The sequence below is a fragment of the Aricia agestis genome, chromosome 15 (genome assembly GCF_905147365.1).
Source record: "Aricia agestis chromosome 15, ilAriAges1.1, whole genome shotgun sequence".
Lineage (NCBI taxonomy): Eukaryota > Metazoa > Arthropoda > Insecta > Lepidoptera > Lycaenidae > Aricia > Aricia agestis.
Window position 1 is genome coordinate 389,395 of NC_056420.1, and position 7,824 is coordinate 397,218.

The window sequence follows — 7,824 nt, forward strand, 5'->3', positions numbered from 1 at the left end:
AGAGAGCATTAAGCTCTCTACGACCACGTAAAAGTTGCGCAAACGGAGCGTATACGAAAGCTTCGAGGGCGTCTTTGATGTAACGTGAATAAATTTTCTGAGAATTTATTCGCGTTCGATTGGGGCCTCGACACTGGCGGGGCGATGAGCCTCGAGCTCACGTGAGTCATTGGGTCTCGTAAATGAGCGCGAGCCGCGAGGAGCTGCCGCGAGCTCGGCCCGGCCGCTGACAGCGGAAGGTTACGTTGACGGGTATTTTTCTCCGCAGGCGAGCGGGGGGCAACGCGCGGGCGGGGCGGGGCGCGGGGGGCCGGGCGCGCGCAGGCCGCAGTAGCCGCGCGACCTCCGCGCCGTACGCATCTCGCGCCCCACGTTGGGCGCCACGCGAGTTCTGTGCGCTGTGAAACTGTGCGTGTTGCGACTATAATATACAGTGCTGATATACTCGAGTTTTGTGAAAGTGTGCTCTAGGACTTTCTGGAGGAGATATTTCATCTAACTCGTAAGTAATTAGATTATTATTTTATCTAGTCTATCATAGTGATTTTTCACGTCTTCCGCGGATTTTTTACGAAACTCGCTAAGTTGGCATGAGATCTATTAAAGATGATCACGAGCTCAAAGACAAATACGTATCCTGTCCGATTTTGTAGACAAACTCACGTGTTGCAATGAGCAAGTGCGGGTAGTTATTAAAGTTTTTCCGAATTGCCCATTGGTTTTCACAAGTTTGAATTATGCAGCCCATTCATCGAGTTGTAAGCAATTGTTTTTTTAACAGATGGAACGTGAATGGTTCCGTATAATTTAGGAGTCCGGGAAGTTTGTTTGTTCGGGGATAACTTTATTCGGAGCTACCTACTAATTGATTTCGCCATTTGTATGCGGATTGCGGACGTCGATTTGAATTAAAACTTTAATTCATCATCATCAGCGCCTGTCAAACGCGCGTTTTGATTGATCGTTCGCGTCGATGCGAATAAGCGGCACAATATATCATGTGAGGGGAAAATTTGTATAGCTATTGTATGGAATATAGGTTGCTAATATGCCTTTACAGTACACTATATTTTCTACCCCTTAAAATATGATAAAAATTATAGGTACATACATGGTTTTGGTTTACTGTTTTCCAAGCAATTACTTTATAAAACTTTTTTCTTTACAAATAAAACAAACCTTACTTTAAATACTAATTACACATTTTATAGTAACTAAATATTTTATCCGTGTCTGATACGTTACGAAAATAACATACAGACAAAGACGAAACTTTGAAAAACTATAATGTCTGTATGTACAGCATGAATCTTTTTATTAGTCAGGCAGCATAAGTTAATTGCGGAAATACTTATTCTTGCAGAAGTAAGCATTATAATAAATAACTTTAATTTACGTACCACTCTACAAAACATGATACGTCTATATATACATATTACATAGTTATCAATATACATATTAATGTCCCGTCAACATCATCGTATGAAATGCGACTCCCGAAAGATAATAACGCTGTAGTGCCACATCAGCCCGAATATATCAAAGCCGGGCAAGTCACTATACCAGGAACGACTGGATTTCATTGGAATTTGGCTCACGAGTAATTTGTAGCGTGGATTAACATACGGGCCACTTTTTATTCCGAAAGTCGTACAGTTAGGGTTTGTAATTTTGCGGAGTTCCGCAATTTCAGTTGAAATGAAAATCTGCTGGACCGTTCATTTTGCCGGTAATCTTGAAGCCTTCATGGGTTTGGTCGTGTGCGAAAGCGTACTTCATTTTTAACCGACTTCCAAAAAGGAGGAGGTTATATGTTCGGCTGTGGATATTTTTTATTGACCGACTTCCAAAAAGGAGGTTTTTTTGTATGTTCAACGATAACTCAGCTGTTTGTGGTCCGATTTTCAATTTTTTTTTAATGTAATATAGGGTTTAACTCGAATTTGGTACCATGTTCACAAAAGTGGTGATCTGATGATGGAATCTATGAGGAATCGAGGATCCTTGAAATTTGTATGGAAACATAATAAAGTGATTTCGATTTTTTCTGAAGTATTCGCACCAGGTTACCCTGGTTCCGAAGGTACCCAACAGAACTTTTGAATTCTTATATATACAGGTTTGGGGTTTTTGGCGCTGTTTAAACAACTGAAAGCATAAGCCAATATATCAATTTGATTAATCATCATCATCACAACTATAATTATGTCATGCATCATCACATTTTGACACATTTATTGTTACTTTTCATGATATTTTGCATCGAAGCAGATGATTTTGATGATTATTTCGCTGTTTGTGGACCGATTTTCAAAAATCTTGTCTTTTTGTATAGGATAGAATCTCAATTTCTAATCGCTTTTTTCCCTCATGTCCCTTTTGTTCCCTTTAATCTACGCAATGGATTTTGATGCGGTTTTCTTTAATAGATAGAGTGATTAAATAGCAAGTTTCATAAATATAATAACATTCATTAAGTAATGGAGAATAACTGTTATTTTTGGGTTTCTAATGTGATATCGTTAATAATTATTACACATACATAATATACATTGCAAACGCAGGCTGAACCCTACGAGATTTATCAACATAAGGTATAATATAACAAAAGTATTGTATATTATGAAAAGGTCTACAGAAAACTCCGCGACGGTATGTCTATCTCTTATGGATATCTCACAATAACATTTTTTTTGTCATTTTCTTTTAACTTGAAATAATGGCTAACTTTCGAAGCTATTTTAACCAATACGGCAATAATCCTTATTCAATTAAATACTTTAAATACATTACGGATTTAATATAGATCTATATGACCCTTTACAGAATATGATATAATTGAATATTTTCGAAGATATTAGAGATTTAAAATTTGCGGGACGCAGCTATTGCGGCAGTAGGTACCGACTACCGACCGATGCGGGCCACGGGTAGTAATGAATATAATTAACAACTACTGAATCGATTTTAATAATTTTTTCAGTGAGTGGTACATAGGCTATAATATATTTTATACCAGTGCGAAGCCGGGGCGGGTCGCTAGTATGTTACAAATAAGTGAAATTTCATATGAAGGTGTCTCTTGATCCGAAGGCACTGAACAGAACTCCTGAACCTTTAAAGATAAAAGTTTGGATATTGCAACTCGCTTAGATAACTGCAAGCATTTACCCCAATTTCGCTTACAGTAACATAATGTGAATAGTTAACATTCGTAATGGTTATTTACGCATCAAGCCGTATCTTGTAGATAACTAAAAAGAGTAAAAGATTATTGTTTAACAAAAAATTTAAACCGACTTCCAAAGTAAAAACAATAAAATTCTTAAAAATATGATCTAAAAAGTATGAAATAATTCTTATTCTTCATTAGTACCTGTTTCGAAACTCGACTAAACCTCAACCAATTCTGTACTCAATTTTCATTCTTTTGAAGACTCGTAGCTCTAACTATATCAGATAACACTAAGCTTTCTTCAACTTAACTTAAGTAATAATCGATATCAACTGGCTACTAGAAAAGTTGGCGGTGAAAAACCTAAGTAAGCGGCCATCACTGAGGTGACTGGCAGTTATTAATGTGATGAAAGGAAGATATGGGCACAGTAAGGATACCATTACACAGTCTAAATGCCTGTTTGGATTCATAATAATCTGAATTCTATACTTTCAGGATTGAATAATTTAAAATATAGGTTCATTTTAAATATTGAATTTAGAATGCCGGGAACACGATTTGAGATTATGACTTTTGAAGATCTGTTAGAAATAAAATGACGAGCGTTTCCGGTCGTACAAGACCGGCCGGCTTCAGGATAGCAAACTTCACTTTGTTTTTATGAATTTTACTAATAATTCAGTATTTTTTTACTAATTAATAATTAAGGCAATAATTCCTGCCCTATGCGATTGGCCTAACTTGAGTCTTTGTGTAAAGGAAAACTGCCTTTTGGCGACAAAGTGAGTTGTTATGGCTGAATAATGATTTAAATAATATGGGCAGTTTTTAGTTACTTTTAGTAGAATTTTCAACATTTATTTATTACGGATTTTATACATTAAAAATAATCTCACCTTCATTTGGAAGAATCAATAACGTTAGTTATTATTATTTTAATTCGTTTGTAAATTTTAAGACCCAGACATTAATATTATGACACTTACTACCGTTGTCGGTTAAAATCAATTTGAAATCATGAATGCTGACATAAAGATGATCTTCTTTTTACAGTTTAGATAATCAACAATCTTATAAAATTTCCCCAGCTTAGGCTTATACCTCGTTCCGAAAGCGCGTAGTTACTTGCGAATTCGTGGATATTAATTGTAAATGTATAACACGCTGCAGGTACATATAGCACACTAGTAGTATAACGGCCGTTCCCAATATTTGATCTATCTCTGGTTTTGCCCTACTAGAGATAGGAATAGCTCTCATTAGACATTAGCTACATATATTTTATGTCAATTTAATGTTAGCTGCGATCGGTTGTATGTCAAACCAGATATAGGTTGAATATTGGGAACGGCTGTTAGTGGTAACACGTTAACGTTATGTTGCGATAGTTTTAAGCTTAGAACAAACCTACGCGTCAGTGACGCAACTGGACGCTCCGTCACTGACGCGTAGGTTAAGCCTCAGCTTTAAGCGTCGTTTGAGATTTGACGTTCAAAAAAGTACCTACTTTGAGCAACATTTTTGAGATTGCGTAACGAAGCCACACGCAATTTTTTTTCGCTTGCGTGAAATCGAACTAGCAAGATTTTTATACCTCGAATATCGCTTCGAAGCAAAGCTGTGTCATTCGCACGTGATAACATATTGTATGCACACTAATAATATAGTCTGCGTATGAAACCACATTTGAGCCATGAGAATCAGGCCCCTGGAGCGTTTTCGATAAGTCTTCTTTCTTAAATTTCGCACGAATACGTAGTTTGCGAATATGTGACCCAAGCCAAACACCATCGTGCAATAAGTATAAAACCGATAAAATCTGTATGTAATAAGCCATAGTACATAATAAAAGTACGCGCCGAGGCTAGAATGTCCTTTGATAAGAATTTGAAACCCGAGACTGTGACGTCATAAAAATATAGGGTTCATTGGGAAATTTCCGAGGGCCCTGTCAGTTTTCATGTGTTAGTAGAGTGGGGTGGCATATCTTCACTACTTTGGATTTAAATAGGGAACTTGCTTGTTTTAACTTGAAATTACATCGTTACTAAATTTTCAATTAGGTTTGGAAATATTTAAGCTTTTTTATTAACACTACATAAAACCTTTTCACTGATGACGGCAGACGGGGTACTCGTATGCACCAGCAATCTGTACTGTCGCGACCTTACTAGTCTAGGAACTATATTAAAAATCTCTTATCAATGACCGCTACCTCTTTAACGTTATCACTGAGTGACAACTCAACTCAACAACGTATACACGCATCGTTAAATCACACTTACATGTGTAACTCACCCCCATCCCCATGTACCATTATCGTTACGGTTTTTGGGGTCGTAATGACCACTCCATTGACCCCTCCCCCTGTGTCTGACCTGAGGTCCCCAGTGTCATGACCTCAGGAAGTCGTGAGATTTTATGAACTCTGTTTACGACGGGGATATTAATTACAGGCAATCCTCTGAGGTGTTGTATGTCGCAGTCATCTGGCTGAATTTGCTTTTTGAATTGAATGACTAGCGAGTTCATTGAATGGAACCGTTTAATTTACAGTTAAAGACTTGACTAGTTGGCATTTAGTCATTAAATAAAATTGTTTCATTCAATGGATTAACTAGTCGCTGTAATGACGACGACAGTAGATGTTTGCCAAATTCACGCATTTAAAAAACTAAATCAATTGTTTCCAAATAAGTTTAAAATTAAATTAAAGACATTTCTTTCCCCCAAACTAGGCGCAGCAGAAATATGGGCGAGTTATAATTTAACAGTAAACGTCCTTTTTCATATACCTATGTATATACATAGGTATATGAAAAAGGACGTTTACTGTTTCATTTTAAATTTTTTTCAACATACTTAAGTAACAATTTTACTTATATATGTCGTAGGATGATTTGATAAATCCGTGTTTTCGCGAAATCCCTAGAATTTTCGCGAAAATTCTAGGGATTTCGCGAAAACACGGATTTATCAAATCATCCTACGACATATATGTAAGTAAAATTGTTACTTAAGTATGTTGAAAAAAATTTAAAATGCTGTCGGAAAATCAAAAGTGACAAGTGATTTTTTTATAATATTTAAATTTTGTGAAAATTCATTTTAAAACATTTACATTTACGTAATTCTGATACCTTCATTATACATTTAAGTCTCAGTTCGGAGAATCGTAGATCGCCAGTTATTTATAATTTATTCTCAGTAAAACAATATTTTTGGCCTCGGTAAATAGAAGCTTATGTCGAAATTGTTAGAGTGAATAACCCTTTATTCTTGATTTCAAAATTTAATTATGGTCTATCTAATATCTATATTTTGTACCTTATTTACCCCTACCATTACTTGATAAAAATAAGGGAGTGTGGGGTACCCACAATTCCCCTAACAATTCTGCATCGCGCTATCGAAGTTTCGGAGAACGGCAAGATATTATATACAACGTCTGAAATGACGTCAGTGGGCTTCGGCCTGACCGAGCATGCTATTTCGCTCGGTCGGAAGCTCTTCCTTTTCTAATATAATAATAATATAATATCGGAAAGTTGTAAAACATTTTTACATCTTTGCAATCAGATTTAAAATTCTTCCTCTCCAACTCCATTAGTACGTGTCAAACTGCTAACCTCATTTTGTAAGTCGGTTAAAGTCCCGCAGCGCCGTTACATTGGTGAACTTATAACAATGCACTCAGAATAAGTTGACGCTGTGACGTCACAGGTCTGGAGAATATCGGATAATGTGTATCAAGTAGGGCGAAACTTGTAATTGTAGATTTTGGTAACGATTGACTGAGAAATTTTGTTTCAAATGGCCTTTTAAATTGTAATTAAAGTTGAGTTTTGCCGACGGTAAAATTGGCAATAAAAACCTTGGCATTAAGCGTTTATAGATATTATTACATGCAAGCATAATTGTTTACCAGAAATATATTTTTCTCGTTTGTTGCGAAATAAATCTAACGCGACATGACGTTCTAGATTTTGTCAGACACAATGTTGACGTATGGTTTGATTAAACCCAACAAATACACATACAGGTTAGGTGAGTTGCAAAATCAACATAAGAATCGTATTTCACGCCCCAATACGAGATTGGCATTGTAATATAAAGGGTAGTGAGTGGATGGATGGTGATGGACGGTGAGGGTTCCGCAAACTTCAGGGATAGCTCCCCCGGGAACCGTGCGGGAACCGACACGTCAGTAAAGTGTACTATACGAGATATCTATAGGGTCAATTTGGATGTTACGGCCATTGTGATTTTACTTGTTATGTAAAAAAGTTAAGGAAGTACGAAATAAAATAACTTTGCGTTTTCTGAAAGCTCAGAGGACAATAAAATACCCTTCAGTAAGTATGTGATAAGCAAAAACTTTGTAAAAATAATAATTATTTTAGTTATCAATTAAATAAGGGGGGCGACGTGCGAGTTAGAGTTTTTTTTTATTTCCTTTTTGTTTAAAATAAAATAACAATCTACAGTTTTATTAAAGGAATAATATGATTATAATTATAAGCTTTGATGGGGATGCACTAAGCTAAACAGTTTGCAGTTAATTGGTAACATTATATTTTTGAATACAACATAGATAATAAATATTATGATACCACGGTGATTCACAGAAAAATACAATTAAATAT

General features: G+C 36.0%; 1 protein-coding gene across 2 annotated transcripts in view; it reads left to right on the forward strand.

Moving 5' to 3' along the window:
- The first annotated feature begins 345 nt into the window (after positions 1-345).
- LOC121734247 (zwei Ig domain protein zig-8-like) overlaps positions 346-7,824 on the forward strand; it is a 235,949-nt gene continuing 228,470 nt past the window's right edge. For both annotated transcript variants that reach the window (XM_042124727.1, XM_042124728.1), the window contains exon 1: positions 346-502. The gene's annotated coding sequence lies outside the window, so the exon portion shown is untranslated. The remainder of the gene's footprint in view (positions 503-7,824) is intronic.